The following is a 20,194-nucleotide window of genomic DNA, read 5'->3' as shown; positions in this document are numbered from 1 at the left end:
GACAGTCATAGAATCATAGAATTACCCAGGTTAGAAAAGACCTTGAAGATCATCCAGTCCAATCACAGTCTAACCTAACCATAGTACCCTAACTCTAACAACCTTCTCCTAGATCGTATCCTTGAGCACCACATCCAAACAGCTCTTAAACACATCCAGGGCCGGCCACTCAACCACCTCCCTGGGGAGGTTACACTGGAATTGGTTACTACACTTGCTACATGGTCTTGAACACCTCCAGGGATGGAGCATCCGCAACCTCTCTGGGCAAAAGGAGAAGCCATCTTCAGTTCCATTTTAGTCATTTTTGATCTTGGTATTTGCATGGAACCCATGCAATGGGCTCTAGATAACACAGTGAGTACTACCAGGACTATACCTTCAAAGTCAGTATATGTTAATTTTCTTTTAGTGTGTTTCTGACAATCATAGCTTTGTTGAGACAGTTCTTTGTGTGGGTGGGTTCTTGCAGTATTGCTGTTCTCCACACATGAAAATAAGCCACAGGCTTTTAAATATCCTGAGAAAAGTTCCTTCAAAGAAAGATCAAAAGTCTTTATGAATGTCTGAGGAAGCTGCAAGGATGCCTCTCTTGTGAACTCATGTCTGTGGGGTGATGACTGAGACCATCAGTTCCATTATTCCATGGACTTGATCATTTGCAACCTATTATAAGTGCAGAAGTATTGCTTGAAGAAGGAGTAGGCAGGGGAATCTACAAATGCCTTCTGACTTTACCAAGATATAAATTAAAAAAAAAAACAAAAAACAATAAACCAAACTCTGCTGCTTTTGCCATTGTATTGTGTGCAACGATCGAGTTCAAACAGTTGTCTTTGACACAACATGTTCACTAATTCAGTATAAGTGCTAATGGATTGACGTTTTTAATACAGAATTTTATCTGCTTTGGTGCCTATCGCGATTATGTGAACTGTCCAGATGTGGCTTTCAAGGCTTCAAAGAAATTGTGTACTTGATTATTTTGGGGTTTTGTTTGTATTAAGTTTGGTTTGCCCTAATTTTTCATTGTCTGTTTCCGCACCTAAGTGATACAGAATTTATATTAACCAGACATTGAAAGTTTGTGTACCTCTTGCTTATCTGGAATTTCCCACCTTTAGACAGCTTTCAGGGCAACAATTTGACTTTTGTTCTTCCCATACTACTTTTAGACGATTGGACTGGATGATCTTTTAGGTCATTTTCAACCTTGGTGATTCTATGATTCTACGATTTCCTTACTTTTTTTTTTTTTTTTTTTTTTTGTAATACCTGCTTGACTTCCTAAACTGCATCTTCTCTACATCAGAGCAATGCTTTGTGTGCTATCTGGTAGTGGAAAATACTTAGAGAAGCTGTTGCTTTGTCAGTAGCTCCAGTTCTCTTCTTGCCTCGGGGCTAGAAACACTGATGAACAGTGCCCCATATCTCTGCCACCCTGTCCCACTGCTACTCTCTTGTGCTGTCACTGAGCTTGTGAGGACTGATGGCACGTTGTGACTTTCATGAGCACTCCAAGGCTGCAGGCTACTGTAGCTCTTGACAAGTTTTGAGAATGCTTTTGTTGCTAGAATTAACTTAAAGATGAACCTGCTGCTGTGTTGATCTTTTGAATCAAGTATCTCTTTACAACTAGAATTTGGATTTGTGTTTTTAGTTGTTTTGGAGGCTTTTTTTCTTTTGTTTTTGTTGACTTTTACTGGGTTTTTGTTGTTGTTTTTATTCTGGTTCATTCTGGTCCAATCTGCTCATTTTGTGGCAGCAGGATTCTCTTAATAATCTGCACGCAACTGAAAGCAAAGGAAACGTGAGCTGCCAGGTAGATTCTCAAGTCGGCTTTGTAGTTGGTTTTATGTTTTTGAAGAACGTTTCATTGAGTTTGATATTGCCTGAAGTAAGCCAAAGTAAAATTATGACTTTGAGTGATGGCTTATATATATATTTTTTTATTGTTCTTATTAATTGGTGACTGCGGCTATGTGCATTTGCCAGGAAAAAGTGAAAAGCAGAGAGTTTGAAAAGTAAGTGAACGGAGTGAAATTGATTTTTGTATGTGTTCAGATTACAGATTTTACTAGCCATGACATTCATTATTGTAACGGCTTACGGTTTGGGACATTCAGCTCCCATAGGAATATACTCTACTCTGATGACGCAACCTTGGAAAATGCAATAAAAATGCACTGGAAACCACAGCTTTCTAATAGGAAGTTTCTTAAAAGTTATAAAGTTAAATTGCCTCCACATAGAAAAAAGGAATTGGAATGAAGTTCAGTAAGTGAAGTAGATGGACCTCCTGTGTGTCCCTAACTACCTTCTTTTTCCCCTCCTTGCTTGAAATTTTGTCCTGAGGCCATATGCTGTGCTTTGGCATGGAGCAGATGGAGAAAATATGTATATTCTTCTCATTGCTCCGTAAGGACGCCACAGTTCCACTGAACGAGCTTCATGCTCAAAAGCAGCTGCTTTCTGTCCACAGCTGGGACTTCTCCTGGGTTTGGTTATACCGTGAGCCCTCTGGAGCAGGGCCAGAGCAGGGCAGGCTGGAGAGGTGTCACAGAGCACATGCTGTCCTTTGTTCCTTTCTTTGTTTTTCCACTTGTTCAAATCAAATACGGCTCTGGCCAGCTTCTGGGCCAGTTTTCAACGGGAGCTGAGGAAAGGGATTTTCCAGGCGTGAAGGGATGTGTGGGCATTTTAAAAGGTTGTGATGTTTGCAGAAGGTCTAAGGGCGGTCTGCAGCCTAGGTGCAGGAGGATAGTCCATACCCCTGTATAGGCCACTGAATAACTGCTTATCTATTTGAAATTATGGTAATCAAATCTACCATAAAAACAAAATCTTGATATCCCAGTCTTCATAGACCAAGCCTTGACAACCCCCAGCACCAGTTGCCATCTGCTCAGCTGGAGGTCATTTCCCTGGCTGCTGGCACCAGAGGGACTCACAGGGAGCTCACCAGCCTGTTCACCATGATGGTGACAGGCTGTGATGGAACAGGATGGAGGCAAGGTAAGATTCAAGTGCAGCAAAAGAGGCCTTTCTGCTGATGGTGTTCAGCATTGCAATGATCACAGGAAGATTTTGGAGGGAAGCACTGCCTGAGCAGCATGCACCATCAGTGGGGTGATCTGTCAGTGAGCAGCTTGTTTTGGTCTCAGCTGCAGCCACGTTAGGTTCTCCTAGTGGTATCTTCTTGGCAGCGGTGGCCAGGTATGCAATTTCTTAGGTGTGTTGAGAAAGGCATGAGCATGTAACTATCAATATTTGCATTTACATGCAAGTCCTTCCTAGCAAAGTAGTGAGTCATATCCTGCGGGCACACAGGGCCTCCTTAGAGCTGCTGTTTAGTAAGGCTTCTCTGACATTATTTTATCTGAAGCTAATATTTAGCTCCTGGGAGTACTGTGCCTCTTCTGCATGTCAACAGTGCTAATTTGTTATAAGTCATGTCAGGAAATTAATGCCACTTATGAAAATAGCTGTGTACCACATCTGAGCATATCCTCCAAACTCAGCGTTACACAAGAACACGTCTCTCTGATAAGCATATATGAAAAAAATACACTTCCTATTCAAACTTCATATATATAAGTTTGTTTGTGAACGTTTGCTTAGCAATCAAAAAAATAAAATAATAATAATAATTCCAAAGTAGCCCCATATGATTTCTGAATCACTGTTGATTAGTTGTAAAGGTGTTCCTTCTTACCCACAGTGAGTGTGGGCCTCATGATCACACATTCCTATGCATTAATAGTATTTATGTTCTTAATCTATGAGGATAATTTTTTCTTAGCACTTTATTCCAAACAATTCCATTTTGAGTAAGTGAACAAGTATCTCGAAGTGTTAACAATGGAGCGGATTCACCCTGATTAAAACAGTACACAGGCCTTCAACAGTAAGTTGTGCCTATATGTGCCAACAGCTCTGGTTGATTGATGATCACAGATCCTAAGATTGCTCTGACTGCAAAACTTTATGTTTCCTGCTCACATTTGTGGAGTTGAAATGAAGAGAAGGCTATTAAATGAAAGACTGGAGAACCTGTACTGCATCATTTCATACCAAACAACCATCATCACAGTGTGAATTTCTGCAAGCTGCCCTCTTGCAACTTGGCCTGTTAAAGGCTGTGGAGCTGCATGTGTAAAATTGGATTACAGGATTGAGGACTGTGTTTTTGTGACCCTTGTTTCTAGTATAAATCTGAGTAAATGCATTTTCCATTAAGCATTAGTACAAGCGTAGTTGTTAATGAAGGAAACAACTCTAGTGACAGTAAGATATTTTCACCTTACTTTAAGCATTAGTCATTTCCTTGCTGGATATCTAGAAAAAAGAAAACAACATGTAACATCCACCCTAAAAATCAGTGGAATGGGAGAGGGGGAGGTATTTTCATGATGCATGAGAAGTAATACTGACTGTCCAGATTGGCTTATAGGGTATCAGAGCTGAAGGGTGGGGAGAAGAAAAATGCTTACATATGATAAAAAGTAAAGTAAATCATGGCTCATAACAGTGTTAGTAATAATGACAGTAAAACTGTTTTATCTTATACATTGATCTTTATTTTCTTACCTTATGTGAGTCTTAGGTAGACTATATACATTAATACTCAAAGATTTTCATGGGTGATATTGTTTTTGTCATAATTTCAGGCTGTTTTCTTTTTTTGCAGTTCAGGGATGCAGACCTGAAACTTACTCAGCTATTTAAGATTGTTTATTTACTTACATATAATTATAGAATCATAGAATTGCTCCGGTTGGAAAAGACCTTAAAGATCATCAAGTCCAACCACAACCTAACCATACTACCCTAACTCTAACAACCCACCACTGAATCAATAGAATGCGTATGGCTGCAAGCAAATGCTCTAGCAGTAAATAACAGGGCTTAAGCATCAGAATTTGTTTCAGGAAATGTAATTAAAATGGAATTGTTTTAAGTTGCCTTTCTACTCTCCAAGAAAGTTAAATAAAATCTTCAGTCTTTTTTGAGCAAAATGAAAACAGGTTTTTGGAAATGCATATTCCAATTCTAATGTTGTTTTATCAGTACTTGAAGGATGATACATATTAGATCCTAGACTTAGTTCTTAAATGCCTCTAAACAAATTGACAAGAGTGATTGCTTCATTCAGAAATCTGGTCATCTTTACCTCAAAGCATCTGCATTCTGCAGTTCAGAATGAGATTGTTGCTGTGAGAGCATTGCAGTGCACCGCGTCTCTTCAGGGTCTGAATGATGAAAAAGCCTTGTGGCAAATTCTTGTGGCGTTCTTCATATAGCCATAAAACCAACAGTATCCCAGCTGATGTCCTTTATGTTCTGTGATCAGCAGGATTTGTCAGAGATGTGGGGTTTTAAGGTTCTGGACTAGATATAATTCAGTTTAGCAAGTTGAACTTGATGCTAAATGCTTACTATTGTTCAGGGCCTGTAAAAATAGTTTGGGGGCTTAGTCAGAACTACAGTAATAAATATAGTGTGCAAGCTTTGAAAAAAAATAAGAAGAAGAACAGGATCCTGTGAAGTTATACAGGCCACCTGTGCAAGACATAACCCTGAGGAGATTTAAGGCCGTCTTCCCTAGGGGCTAGTACAATACTTGTCAGAAAGAGTTTTGTTCAATTTGCAGCTGCCTCACTAAACATGGACCCTGGTCATCCCCTCCCCTGCTTGTCAGGTGTAGCAGAGGCAGCACTGGGGCTGTTGTCTCATGCCTGGAGCAGTAATGCCTGTCAGTCTGGCTCCTGAGGGATCCCCAGCCGCTGGCAGTGTCCCCTGTGGGATGGACAGTCCTGGCTGGGCACATGCTCACCACTGTGTGCTGGAGCACATCTCTGCACCATGAGGGAGTGGGGCTGCCCAGCAGAGAAGCTGGAGGATGGAGGATATGCCAGGAAGGGGCTTTGGTGAGATGTGTACAGCAGCTTTGGGAAGTGGCCACTATTAGTGGCATTTAATCTTTATTTTACAGAAGCTGTACATGTTGGTATTTCAGGGTGAACAGCACCAAGTGTCTGGAAGCCTGAGAGTAATGCTGCATTCTTATATATTTACATGTATAAATAAAAATATGCTTATGAACACTTACTGTCAGGGAAAATTGTGAGGACTGAGACCATGACACTTCGTAGGACACTGAATTCAGTGGCTGGCTGGTTAAGTCCCTAAGCACAGAACTGAGAGAACTCCAGTTCACTTGGATTACCAGTGCTTTGTCTGCTGGGACTACCAGACCATGACTGTTGAAATAGGAAAGAAAATGGAGATGTGGCACCTGATTTAGGGCTCAGAAATCCTGAATGACACACAAAGTATATGGAAATAAACATTTTCTCATGGTGTGATAGTCAGGAGACACTCCATGACTTTATTTGACACCATTCAAACAGTCACAAGACTAAAACAAAGTCAAGTACTTCCTTGCGCAGCACACATTCATACTATAGTAGTGCAGTGGGATAACACAAAGGCCAGAAGCAGTAAGTTCAGTAAGAAGATTCGTGGAGGATCAGTTCAGTTGTGATTGCTTAGCAGGTTGCTCTGGAGACAGCTTAAATCATGGCTGAGGGCAGGCTAGGAGGAAGGTGACTCTGATGATGTTCACTTTTTCTCCTTGGCCAAGCATCTGTCTTGGCCCCTGGCAGGAAGGTTTTGGAGTTCAACTGCTGGATTTTTTTCTGTGTTTATTCTTTGGTAGAGGTGAGGCTACTTCTTCTCTAGTACCTTTTAAAACCGGATAGTGAAATACATTTTGTTGCACTGATTATTTACAGAAGGGAGTCAGGCTAACTTTGCCTCGCGATATTGTATGTAATCATCAGTTACAGCTGTCACAAGTCATTATTTCCATGAAGAACAGTGATTCATCTTTCCATGAGTCGTCAAGAGATCTCACTGTGGGAGTGAAATTTTAACTCATGTCACCATTCTGGAAGGGGAAATACTTGAGTTACAAATGGAGACAAGACATGATGTTTGGGTACATGTGTTTTCAGTTGAACGGGTTGTCTTTAAGAACTTCTGTCTCTTTCCAAAGTGTTTTGAGTGAATTTAGTGTTTGTTCACTGCTAGCATCAGCATAGTTATTGCACAGGAAGAAAGCTTGCTGTGGTGTGCTCTTCTATGTGAAGGCCCATGAATGCTGGAAATCTTGGAAAGAGCAGGTATTTGGAAAAGAGAATGTAGGGATCTAGCCCTTAATAAATCCAGTGTATCACAAGTTACTTCGCACTTTGATTATGCCCCTGTGTTGATTTTGTTGCTTTTGTTTTCTTTTGCCTCGGTTGTATTTTTAATACCCATTATACAAAGACTGCAGGGGAGTTGGAATGGAATTTGGAAATATCTGAAATCCAAATGTCACAGTTTTATAAAGAGAATAAATATGTTAACAAAGAGCATCTGTATCAACTTGGGGTAACATTGTGCATATTTTGAAGTATTGTATTTCTCAGGAAGAGGTGTCTTTTATGTGAATGTCAGTTCCAGTGCTGAATCAAAGGACAAGATTCTGAGAGGTCTTTGAATCCCTACCATAGTAGGACGTAATGCTTAGACCTGCCCTCTAAGAGCTTAATTTTGTTCAGTATTTCTCCCATATTCTAGCTTTTGGAGCTAGGAAGCTAGCATCCCTGAAGTGATTCTTCACAGCATAAGCCCTTTTGCTGAAGAGTCTTTTTACAGACTTGGGGTTCACGAGCTTTGTGAAGCCACACGGGTGATGACAGTCAGAGAAGCACTGTGAGAATGTTTTCAATCTACTTTATCTCTTGGTGTTTCTGGCAGCACTCTATAGCTTAGGCAATGGTTGTGGTAAGAGGCAATTAAATTGATGTTAAGACCAAGTTGATTTGACATGTTTTTTAACCAAGTGTTTATTAGTTGAAATAATCTTGGGCGTTTTTTGGCATAATTTATGTTTGAGTGGGAACTTGACTCATTCTCAGAAGTCTGTGTGTATTTGAGCACGTTAAGCTGGTGTTACCAAGTGGAACGGTGGGAGGCTTTGGCTTATATTTAAGGAGTATGAACCAAAGCTCCTACCTTGCTGCCTCCAGAGCTACAAAAATATTAATAGAAATCAGAGATGCAAGAAAAAATGTATTCCATATAGCCTGTCAACTTGCCAGTTCTGGCTTTTTCCTCGGGCTACTTTCCACTGTTTTGTTCCATCTAGTTTTAAGGATCACAAGGGATGAGACTTCCTCTGCATTACTTTGGAAATTATTTTGCAGTCCTCATAAGATTTGGTGAAGTTTTTCCCCCAAAGCCTCTTTTATATTTCCCAGTCCTTAGATTTCCGTGACAGAACCTGCACCCGGACTGTCAGGGGTTGCCTGCCTGTTAGCTTTGGCAAAATGATTCGTGCTCCGCTCTTGCTGCTCTTTCTGGTTTTGTTTAACAGTTTGAAATGGTGAACATTTACATGCTTCAAATTACAAGTGTTTTAAGGTGGGCATTGGGATGCTTTCTGCAGAAGGGTGCTGTGAACATTGTAAGCCAACCTGCGTGGTTAAGTGAAGTAGCTGTAGCTGCTAGGATGTCTTTTCCACATTCTTTTTTGTTTCCCTCAGACCTATTCCCTGCACAGAGCTGGTGTCTCTTACATCTTCCAGTGTTGTTTCCTTCATTCCTCTATCCCTGATGCCTCTTCTCTTTACTGTTGAGGTGCTTTTGCATAAACCCTGTGATAGCCCCATGAAAAGGTCCATTATAGCCTACAGAATTATTCAGACACTTTAAGCTATATTAAGATAAAGTCTCTGATTCAACAGTGGAAGGAAAAAAACATAATTTAAGCTGCTGATTGGACAGTTTTTCCCCATTTCAGCAAAGAGAATTTGTCCCTGAAGAATGAGTTGTATGTATCTCAAGAGGTAGGGGCCAGTGCGTACAGAACACAAGACAACATTGATTTGTACTGTTTGAAGAGCCTTCAAGAGTATTGTAGTTTTTGTCATTGGTTCAAAACCCCAAATGTTTCTGGTCTGTTATCATGGAATTAGTCTCCTCTATTTCATATATATACATGTATATATATATACACACATATCCTCTAATCAGTATAGCTATGGAAAAAAATAGGGGATTGAGGCAACTGAGAAACAAATGTAAATAACAGTGTACATGTTTTCAGTTTTGGCTTTGGGAGGTTACATATTTTCTTGATTCCTAAGAATTAGTAAGTCTTGTTTGCTCTATAAAGAGGGATGTAGGCTAATAGAAACCACAAGGCATGAGCTTTATGCAGGGGTCTCTTATGCTGAAACAGCACAGATAGAATTACCAGTGAATGTACAGTTCTCAAATGCTTCTAGATTTCTGGAGCTAGAAAGGCAGGAAGATTTTGACCTTCTAAAACAGTTGCTTCCTAAATGAATTTGTAATACCTGTTCAGGGGTCTTGGCAAGGAAATGATGTTTGACAACTTCAAAATTCTTTACAGGAGCTGTTGGAATCCCGAGCTGTGTCCTGATACCTGCAGGCTCTTCCAGGTTGTCTGTGGGCCTTACTCCTTCATAATCTGATTTGCAATATCACTCTCAGTTTAGAGGAGAGGAGTTGGACAAAGTCTACAAAACATGGCAATTTTGCCCATTTAGCTAGAAATATCATTTTTTCCTGGTTCTTAGCTCAGTTGTCTTAACTCACGTAGCTTCTTGTGGCAGAGATGCCAAACCAGGTGAGATGCCAGAAATGGCCAAATACAGGGTTCCTTATGTATTTAATAACTAAGTGATTTGCAGATCCTTTGTTAGGATCAACAGCTTTGCCTTCCTTGAGTCCATCTGTCTCTTCCCAGCGCTAAATTATTTTAGAGACTATCCAAAAAGTAAAGAAAACAACAAAGCAACACATAAAAACATACCACTCCTGTTACTGTGGTGCTACATGATAATTATCAGCTTAAATGAAGCATGTCTTAGCCATCTCACTAATTGTCAGTGTGCCCTTAGCTCATTAAGAATAGTTTATGCTGCATTCATCCTGATGATTTTGTTCAAGGCTTGGGAGAAATCAAGCCAAACTTGACTCATCCAACTTCTGTTACACTGAGATGGACTTTCAGGCCACTTCTGTCAGTTGTCCATAACTGTGTGGTAACCACAGAATCATGGGGTTTTATAAAGGAACTCCCTTTTTTGGTCAGAAAGAGGGGAAGTGGACCCAGAGTTCTTCTGCCTGCAGTATTGATCCTAGGTTGTGACGAACAATCTGTTTAGTTGAGAGCAGCATAATGTTTATTGCAAGACAACTTCACACAACATTAGGAGGCTGTCATTTGACTCTTGAACCCAGTGAAATCTGGAAATCTCTAACATTCTCATTTGTTATTGTATTTTGTTTGCTTTTGCTGGGGGCACAACTGAGTTAATTTCTTCTGTGTTGGCTCCCTTCTCGTATCAGCCTTTAGCTTTCTATGTACAATAAGGTGCACTGTGGCAGCTGCCTTTTGAAAAGCTGCTGTTTGGAAAGGAGCAGAGAGGGCAGCCCTGCAGACCTGCACACACATGCACTGCGTCTGTATACGCCCTAGCCCAGGTGGGGACAGAAGCAGCCAAAGGCATTTGAGTGCTTTTGCAAGACAAGGTGACTTTGGGGAAAGACTTTTTTTTCCTTTCTTCTTTCTTTTTTTTCCAAGGTGAGTTTGTAAATGCCTTGTTGGATCTGGCCTGCACCCTGAAGTGTTGCAGTGCAATAATAGATTAACTGAGTTGCTGGCTGCCAAACCCTTGTGAAGTATGAATGGTACACAGCCTGAGGAGGAACACCTCTCTGTTAGAACTCTTCCAACCCTAATATTGTAAGCAAATAATGATTTAAATCACAGACGCATCATAGTATCCTTGAAATAAGTTGTATACGAGGTCTGCTTGACAAAAACTTAGAAGATGAACATGACTCACATGAAGGCATTGTGATAAAGGGAAGTAAGGAGATGTGGAAATCACGTTACCAGAACACTGGTGCAGCATAATCATGCTGTTTGTTTCTCATTGGTCTCATAGCAGGCTTATTAAAACATCTTCACACTCTGTGGTGCTGCTCTCTTTCTGCCTTTGTCCTACAACAGTGAATGTGGTAGGACAAAGTGGTAACCTGAACATTCTTTCTTGCTGATTTAATGAAAATATGGGCATGTTTGATACAAGTCAATCTCATACATTGAAAGATTCATTCATTCACTCAGCTATTGCTAGCGATTATGGGACCACCATTTCATGAACAAGTTAAAATGCTTCATAACGGCCCTCCTGACTTGAGAAAGCCTGCTTTAAAACGTCAGGAGGTTTTGTGATGCTGTTTGGGATGGAAGTTATAAGCACATTATCTCTAAGCTCTGCTTTAACTCAGAGTATGTTTTCCCACTAAAACAGGCTTAGTTGAGCTTTACTGGTCATGTTGACCAGCTGTACAATTTCATTTGCTGAGAGCCAGCCAAGTGGATCTCAGTGGAATGATGCTGATAAACCTTACTGCTTTAAACCCATCTCTCTCTCTCTCTGCTGTTCTCAATATAATGTCTAATGATACCTACAAAGGTGGTATCACTTCTCCATTTTATGTAATGAGGCTTGTTCATGTTCTTTTCCATTTTTGCTTACCTGAAAAGCTCGGTCTTTTATTTCCCTCAGTTAAGCACCTGGAGATTGTTCTATGGAAGGCATCTCATGCACCCTGAAATGTCATTGTTACTGTGGTGTTCCTGTAAGACTGTGAAGTCTGTTCTGATGAGGAAGTGAATGAGTTAAGGACTTTGGAGTCCCAAAGAAATGCTGTAAAGTATCCCTACAATTCTAGCTTACCTCACTCTTGTCAAACAACAGTGATAATATCCAAAAACAGGTGCAAGACGGGAGGTGTTGCAGGAAGCTGTGTTTCATACAGAGGCATCAGAAATGTGCGCTCTCAAAGGGCCACTTATTGTAAGATCCATATTAATTCAAAGAGAACAGTAAAATTCTGGAATGTGTTTTCAGAAACATTTTTTTTCTGTCCAAAATAACACTGTTTGTTGTTCTAGTGTACAAATGGCAAAAGCAGACAAGTTATCCACTCTCTGTTTTTAAAGTAATGAGATAGCTGCCTATGCAAGCTTACTTTTTTAAACATAAGGAGGATTTGGTTACAAGATATTAATAGTCTACAAAATTACCTGGGAAAAGTACCCAGTTTTCCAGATTATTTTCATCTTATCTAAAAACGAACATGAGAAATTAGCTTGTTTTTTTTTTCAACCCTCATTGCACCCACTTAAAAACGTGCATAAGTAAATGAATAAATAAATAAGTCCTACCAGTACAGATCTCTTTGTCTTGATAGTTAGGGATATTTCCCTAAATTTCCTTTGTTGTGTCCAGAATCGTCTCTTTTGTAATATGAATCTGTAATGAAATGTAGAAGTCAATGTAATTATTATTATTATTTTTTAAAGCGTAAGTAAATATTGCTTTTATCAAACATAAGTAAATAGATGAGATCCAGTAAGGATACTGCCAAAGTTATGCACTTATAGTATGCTCTTCTGACTTAGTTCTTTGAAGGCTGACGCATGCCTGTAATAATAGTAATATCAATTGCTGCTATTTAATCTCTGACTTTTGTTAATTCAAAGACTTGTTCCCTCAATGCTTGCTTCTGTATTCTTCTTTAGTTTCAAAAATATTCCTTTACTGTGACAGGGAGAGAACAAATTGTTGACTTAAGTTCTACGCATTTGGGAGTTCAGTGGTCATGGAGTTAGGTCACTGTTGTAGCCATCTTTATCAGAGTCTATCCCATAGCCAGGCAGAAACAGGAGTGGAAAGAATACCACAGTATTGATGTTGAATTATATGCAAGTAACCATCTTATTCATGGAGATGTGGCCGTGTAACTCAGTTAAAGCACAATATGAACTGAAGGCAGGCCCCGGAAAGACCTCAGTGAAACTGAACTTGATTCTGTTGTATGCTGAAGAGTAGAATGAATGTAATCTGCATTTATAGATGATGTTCCAAGGACTTAACAGAAGAGAAAAGGAAGGAAAGTGGGAGTACTTGGAGACAGGAAGCCAATTTTTTTTCTATTTGCTAGTAACAGCTCACTTAACATAAGCTCAAGACTTGTTTCAAACTGGATTATGCTTTAAATTTACTCATTGTTTTTGAAAGTTAATGCCAAGAGTGAAAGCCACTTAATGTATTTCTAGTATTAAATCATCTGATGGGTAATGATAGAGTAGACAGAGAAGGTACCAGTTAATCTGCTTTAGCTCATGAGTTCTGGATAACTTCTTGAACTCTTAGATTTCTGAATTTCTACCAGGCTGTGTCAGTTTTTCTCTGCTTTACTGATGTGATGAACTGTTTCCTCTACTGTGTCAATGTCAGGTCATTTCCAGTAATATCTTTATATTGTTTTCCAGATAATATGCCATTTAATCACTTTTCTGTAAAGCTGTAAAGGAAGAAGTACCGTATAAGGCAACAAGTACCATAACAGTTTTAATAATAGCTCTTAATAATAAAAGCATTCAGGAGTTTTTTTAGATTATAGATGTCCGATATTCTTACTTCAGTTTTATGCATTTTTCCTTTGTAACTTTACAGATGCAAGACTTTACATCTGTGATGGCATTATGGTTTAAGCTCATTAACTTCTGAACCACAGAAGTGAGGCTGTAAAGTCAACCAGGGCAAACATTTTGAGGAACTTTTATTGCTGAGTGGTTATTGAAGAAATTACAGGAGAGAGATAAAAAAAAAGATGAAGGCTGACACATCCCTTTTTTATGAACTGCTGGTGAGAATAATGCTATTAAGAAAGCTTCTGTGAAGGGCTGTATAAATATGCACCTTGCAAAGGCATCCAGCAATGTAACGTATGGGAAAGGATGTCAGTTCATCAGCCTTTCTACATGACTTTGTGTTTTTTTGATTGCTTGTTTTCTTTTGACTAACAACAATATGACTATAAGGAAATTCCTTGTGTCTGCTTTGAAGAAGAAAAGAAAAAATTCTACTTGTCAGTACAGCACTGTTAGATATTTTATGATATATTTTTGTCTTTAGCCAGAGCAAGCAGTGTAAGGCAGTATTAGACACAAATCACTGTACTTGTTAAGAAGGAAGAAAGGAAACTTTCTTACATAGCTTTCACAGATACTTAGGTCATAATATGATAATATAATGTCACTTGATGCACTGTCATATAACTTGATTATTAATTCAAACAATCAAATAGCTTTTAACAATGTTAAGTCACTCTTAGAGTAATGGCTTGCCACAAGTTTATTTTTTGGCTTTGTGGTGTTGTCTGGCAACTGCAGAGAGGTTTGTTCCATGTCCCAATCCCTTCCAAGATGTGATGAGTTTTTCTCTTCCATTCATAATTCTCACCAGGTCTGTGACTATCCATTTTTGATGTCACAGTATTCTACTCTTCTATATGTTTAGGCACCCACCTGGAGCATTACTGTAGGAATTTCTCTCCTTATCCACTGTATAGAATACTTGACACCTGAGTTCATCATCTGTGAATGAAATCTAGGAATCTAGAATGAACTGTTGCTGCTATACCTCTCAGAGGCCCCATCGTGTGCATGCAGTGTACAGGAGGACAACATCTTGCTGCTCTACTTGAAAAATCTGCATATTTGTCACCAAAGAGAGTAGAACTTTGGTTTATTTTTTAATCATTGAAACTAGCAAATTAAGATTTTTATTCAATCCATGTTTTAACCTTTGCTGTTAGTGGGGTAATGAAGATAAGTGAAAGAAGGCCTGGCATAGATGGCTTGGAAGCAACAATTTAGTGTGTAAAATGATATGTGAATGTGGAAATGCTCAAAATGTCAAAATATCAACACACTGCTGTCACTAGCATACTTGGAATATGAGCTACATATATATAGTAAAAAGCTCAAGTACTGAAGTATATGGGGCCTGTGCACGTCCCACTTCCTCGTTGTAGCTGAAGTAAGGCAATGTTTTGAAGGAACGAGGCTGTATTTAAGATATTCAGACACACCTTCCCTTAAATGATTGCAATCAAATACCGAAGTCATTCCAGTGTTGGCTCATCTTTGCACATTATAGTCTGTGTGCCCTTTTCGTAATGCATGCTCCGATGCCAGAAGTCAGGCAGGAGTGTGTGTCCAGTGTTAAGTGGGTTGTGCTCATTCCTCCTACATGCCTTTCTAGAGCCTGTGCTAGTGAAGTGCATGTGAATGCCCATGAGAGTCTATCATGCAAGCAAACAAATGCTACATCTAAGCTGTAAGTCAAATTCTGAGACCCCATGTTGAGACGTGGTTGTGGAAAGAAGCAGTGCCACAGAGAAGGGAAAGGCCTGGAAGGACCATGTGTGAGACACTCAAGAATGTGAAAAGCTCTCTTCACCCTTCTGAGTGTGCATAGAGGCACACACAGCCTCGCCCCATGGGACAGATAAATTATGCATTGGAGAGAAGTTCTGGGAGCTCTGGCTTTCTGCACAGTGTATGGGTCATTTGGAGCAGACTAATGACTTCCTCGAAGGGGGCAGAGGTCAGTTTAAAATTCTTAGGTGTAGTACGTAATGCAAATTATTGGCAGGTTTGGAAGATATCATTAAAGCCTTCATTAGGGAAGGACTTTGTTGTTACTGAAGATAAGGCTTTGGATGTAGGGTGGGAAGGGGTCTGTTTGCTAGATGTGTCTGAAAAGGGTTTGTTTTGAAAGGCACCTCTAGATTAGGCTTAACAAATTCTGATCCTGGTTTATATTCTGCAGGGCACCTGAAAATGAAAATCGTGGTTTATCAGAGGGCAGGTTTCCCCAGAGCACTCATATAGACTAGAACGTATATACAGTGCATATTCCATAGAATATGCATTAAGCTGTTGGCATTGTCTCCCTTAATCTTTTTCTTCATTCCGGTAAGTCTTAAATTAAGAAAGAATGAAGCAGTCGCACACACCCCTACCCAAATCCTGTCTTGTGAAACCATTCTTAACACCTTTGCTGAATGAGGCACAAACATGACGCTCACCAACCTACGGTTTCTGGCACACCCTGTTTATCTACGCAGGGACTCTTCCGAGCGATTTTTCACTGTTTGTTGCCTACATAGTCTTAAACCGTCCTTCAAAAAACTGTTGAGAAAGGGAATAGCTATGAAACAGACCACTGCCTATTTCAGATTGAAGATTACTGGCATTTTTCTTCACATGATATTGAACATCTATCAGGAGCAAAACAGTTGTGTGCTTGACTCAACATTGACTTGAAAGATATATAGAAAGATATATGGAAAGATAATGTTGACTTGGAAAGGGATATATCCATTTATGTACATTGAGAAAACCTTCAGAACATCTTGATTTCAGTTTTAAGATAGATTGAGTCCTACAGTCATGGCACAACAGAGAGGCTTTCCATATTGTGTAGCATGTTGTATTTTCTTTGATGTTATCTCATATTCCACTAATATTTTGATGAATTGTCTTAATATTTGAGCAATAAAATTAGTATTTCTTGTATTACTTTTAATATTGAGAAAGAGATGCCATGAATAATCAGCAAGAACAAAATAGTTATCCATTTTAAAATGAGCTGATGTGTGTAGGTATCAGTAGCTCCAATGCAGCCAATGAAGTAAGTCAAAGACTAAGGAGAAAAGTGGGAGATAGATAAATTATTTATTTCCTGACTCTGCTTTTCTATTTCCAAAACTTTGCTTTTGATGAAAAGTAGACCTACAACTCTACGGTTTGAAGTCATAAAGCTAAAATCAATTTAGCAAATCACAAGTTTGACATGAGATAGAATGAGAGGAAAGTGAAAGAGAAGGGATTGTTCTCTGGGGAGGAAATGGTGAGAAAATGGGCAGCCTACTCTAGGAAGACTTGGAAGCAGATGAAATCATGAGAACCTGAACAAAAGTTCATGCGCACTGAGGTTTCCATTTGGTTAGAGAGACTTCAGTAAACATTCTTGCTGTGAGTGCTCTCAAGAAACCTAAGGATAATTAGATTCTGTTTTTAATGCAATCTGTAGTGCTTTTTATTTGTTCCAGACTGAATGAATGTATCTGCAGCTTCTTAAAATGATCATTAACCTTTTGAGGCAATTAAATTGAATAACCACATACACATCTTAAACAAGCACCGTGCTTCTTAAAGTGACTACTATCAATCCGGAGTGAGAAATAATTTAAGAAAGATATTCCAAAGCTTTTCCTTTTTTTCTTGTTGCAGTGTTTCCTCGTCCTTCTTGTTTCAGTGGAGTAGACAAAGTAACAGACTGGGATATAAATCTTTTCTAGCGGCACATTTTGTGTGTGCTTACTGTAAACTGATTCACAACAGTTTGCTATGAAGGATGTTCAAAACCATTTAGGCAAATGTGAAAATTATGTAACTGCTGTGGAAACTTCAAAAGAAAGCTTTTTTTTCTTTCTTTCTCCTTGCCTTGTTTGGATGCATGTTCAGGCTGGTTCTCTATCTGTGTGCTCTTGCGCGTCCTTTTTATTTGTGCTTTCAATAACTGGTTCATCAGGAACTTTTAACCAAGCATGCAATCTCGCTGTGAGAAGATAACTTTTTTTGTTTGGGGTTTTTCTTTTTCCTAATTTTCTCGTTCTTCTAGGGTGTGGTTAGAGCTAAAATGAAATTTGGGTTGGTCTTTCCTTTTTTGACTTGCCAATGTGTTTGTTCTGTTAGCGTCGCTCTGCTCCCTGTAAATCAGACATTCTTCTCGGCTTGCATCAGGTTGCTAATGACATGATTAATGCAGGAAGGGTAGAGAGGGATGACGTAGTGGCTCAGGCAAAGTTTACCTGAGAATTATCTCTAGCTCTCTACTGTTTAGTGTCTGTGTGAGTCATGGCCTGAAGCCCTGCCATTCCCTGTTCTTCAGCTGGGCAAGATCACACTTACCTCATTCTATGTATGCATTTCTCCCTTTCCTGCCAGATCTGATTAGAAGTGCTTTTGTTTTAAACTCTAGTTTTATGAAACATTAAATGCCCTTTTAAAGATAGCTTCGCATAATGCTAAATGGAAAGAACCACAAATATATGTGGTCCAAGGAGCTTTGCAAACTTTCTCTGTCCTTACGTGAATTCTGATTTTATCAACACTAAGTCTTTTTCATGTTTAGCAATGGTAGTGTTATGGCATTAGTGAGCTTTAACCATGATTCGGCTGCTGTTGATAAAGCGTCCTGTCCCATTTTGTGCGTATGCACATATATGAACTTACAAAATACAAATAGCAAGTTTGTACTGCAACTTCCAGCCTTGGAAACTTCCTTTGACTTCAGGTACAGCTGTTCTGCTCACATTTGTTCCAGTCATTGATTCCTTAAGAGAGTAGTAAGGAAATTCAACTGATCTTACTGATCAAGAATAAGATGTGCACATTCTCTGATACACTTTCAAGGCTTTAAAATTCCCATAGTGTGGGCTAAACTGGAGGAATCACACCTCTCTTGTACATAAGAATCAGTATTTGTTCTACTCCGTGTATGTTTTCTTTAGTTATAAGTTCCTGAAAGAGTATCTGCATTATTTTCCCACTAAATTTCCTGGAAAGTGTGCTGTTGTGCTCTCAGGCCTCTCTTAAGGGATTGGCATAAAGACAGTTTGCAAGAAATGCTGATTATTTTTCAAGGTTGCTGTTACTTTTCTGTAAAACTATCATGAAGTCTTTGACATCCTTCAGACTTTAGTTTTCTGAACTAAAAGTATCAGCTTTTCTCTGTATGCACTGCTCAGTCTGAATTACCTTGCACAAAAAGTGTTTAATGTTTAACAGTAGAAGAGTGTGCTGAAAACAAGCTGTCCTTTCCCAGCTGGCACATACCTTTCAACCTGCCAAAGTCTATATCAGGAACGTGATGTGTGGGAAAAAAGTTCTGTAATGATAGACAGAAAAGCATCTTGTGGGAAACCTAAAATGCCATGAGACTCAGCCTCTTGATATGGAATGTTATTACAAGTACATCATCATCATCATCTCCCTTGATTTTTGATATTTTCAAAACTGAGAGCCTGAGAATGTAACATTGCGTAGAACGTAAACAACCTTGATACTAAGATAAGTGAGACTTCTTGGAAATAACATTCACTTGAGGGATGAAGAATGGTCAAAGTGAACAATTAGCCAAAGAAGATACTTCTATGAAGCATAGCTGTTAACTACTCCTAAGAAAAGCTGTAAGAATGCCTTAGATAAAATTTTAGATGTTCTTGCTGATACATTTTGCAAATAATCTGCTGGCTGCAGAAAGTGCACCAGATGAGTAAATATTGAATGTAAACATATTAGCAGTTTAAAAAAACCCCTCAGTTCCTTAATGCAACATGCTGCAAACTTTGCGTATACTAAAGCTAATGCGGTTGTTGATTGTAACTGTGTAGATGCCCAAATGTGGATGGCAGAAGTTTATGTCCAGCTTAAAGCTGTCTGCACTTTGTTTTGCTGATTGTAAAGGAACTGTTTACATGCCAGAGTAGCACAGATCTAGTTCAGTTGAGTCAGTGTTGAAGTAAAAAATCAAGCATGTTGTTTGATGTGTGCCATTGTGTAAGCTGTGTGACTAGAATTTATCTTTCAGCCTGAGCAGTGACATGGTATTTCTGGGTTTTGTTTTCTTCTTTCTGAACAGCCTTTGCACTGGCTGTGGAATGGATTTGTAGCTGTTCATCTGAACTGCTCTTCTTTTGCTCTTTCAATGAGAAAAGGAACCAAATGAGATTCACAAGTTTGATTTTCAACACTGAAATGTACTGAACAAAGTAGAAGAGGAGGGTGAGGAGGGGGAAAAGAACTGTCCTTAAACAACTTATGTTAAGCCCTCAGCCCCTCACTTGTCCCTCTATGAGGCAGGACGTTGCCTGTCTCACAGTTACTGTCAAGCACCTTGGTGCTTGAAGCAGCAGCCCAGCAGTGGGAAGGGATTTTTGTCCGGTTGCTGGGCTGGGTCCAGCCCCAGGCCAGTGGAAGTCCTGGTTGCGGAAGGGCCCAAAAAGCAGGAAGCAGATGTGAACAACAGGGGCCTGGCTCAGGTAACCTAATAACAAGTGTTCCAAGCCAAAATAAGTAAGTCAGTCGAAAGGCCAGAACTATATAGTTCATTGTCTTATTTATTGGATTACCTAAATCTGTATTTATGTGAGGATTGATGTGCCTTTTGCACATGCC

The 20,194-nt window shown here is 39.4% G+C and overlaps 2 protein-coding genes across 4 annotated transcripts in view; one reads left to right on the top strand and one right to left on the bottom strand.

Moving 5' to 3' along the window:
* CMSS1 (cms1 ribosomal small subunit homolog) overlaps positions 1–20,194 on the top strand; it is a 206,304-nt gene that overhangs the window by 82,864 nt on the left and 103,246 nt on the right. The gene's annotated exons all lie outside the window — the stretch shown is intronic.
* FILIP1L (filamin A interacting protein 1 like) overlaps positions 1–20,194 on the bottom strand; it is a 177,759-nt gene that overhangs the window by 80,801 nt on the left and 76,764 nt on the right. The window contains exon 3 of one of the 3 annotated variants that reach the window (XM_085525307.1): positions 12,323–12,410. The exons of the other annotated variants lie outside the window; for them this stretch is intronic. The gene's annotated coding sequence lies outside the window, so the exon portion shown is untranslated. The remainder of the gene's footprint in view (positions 1–12,322; positions 12,411–20,194) is intronic. 3 annotated transcript variants of the gene reach the window in all.

Source organism: Coturnix japonica, chromosome 1, assembly GCF_054131305.1.
Source record: "Coturnix japonica strain WE chromosome 1, WE-NBRP24, whole genome shotgun sequence".
NCBI lineage: Eukaryota > Metazoa > Chordata > Aves > Galliformes > Phasianidae > Coturnix > Coturnix japonica.
Note: the sequence above shows the minus strand (reverse complement) of the source record. Positions and strands in the feature narration are given on the sequence as shown.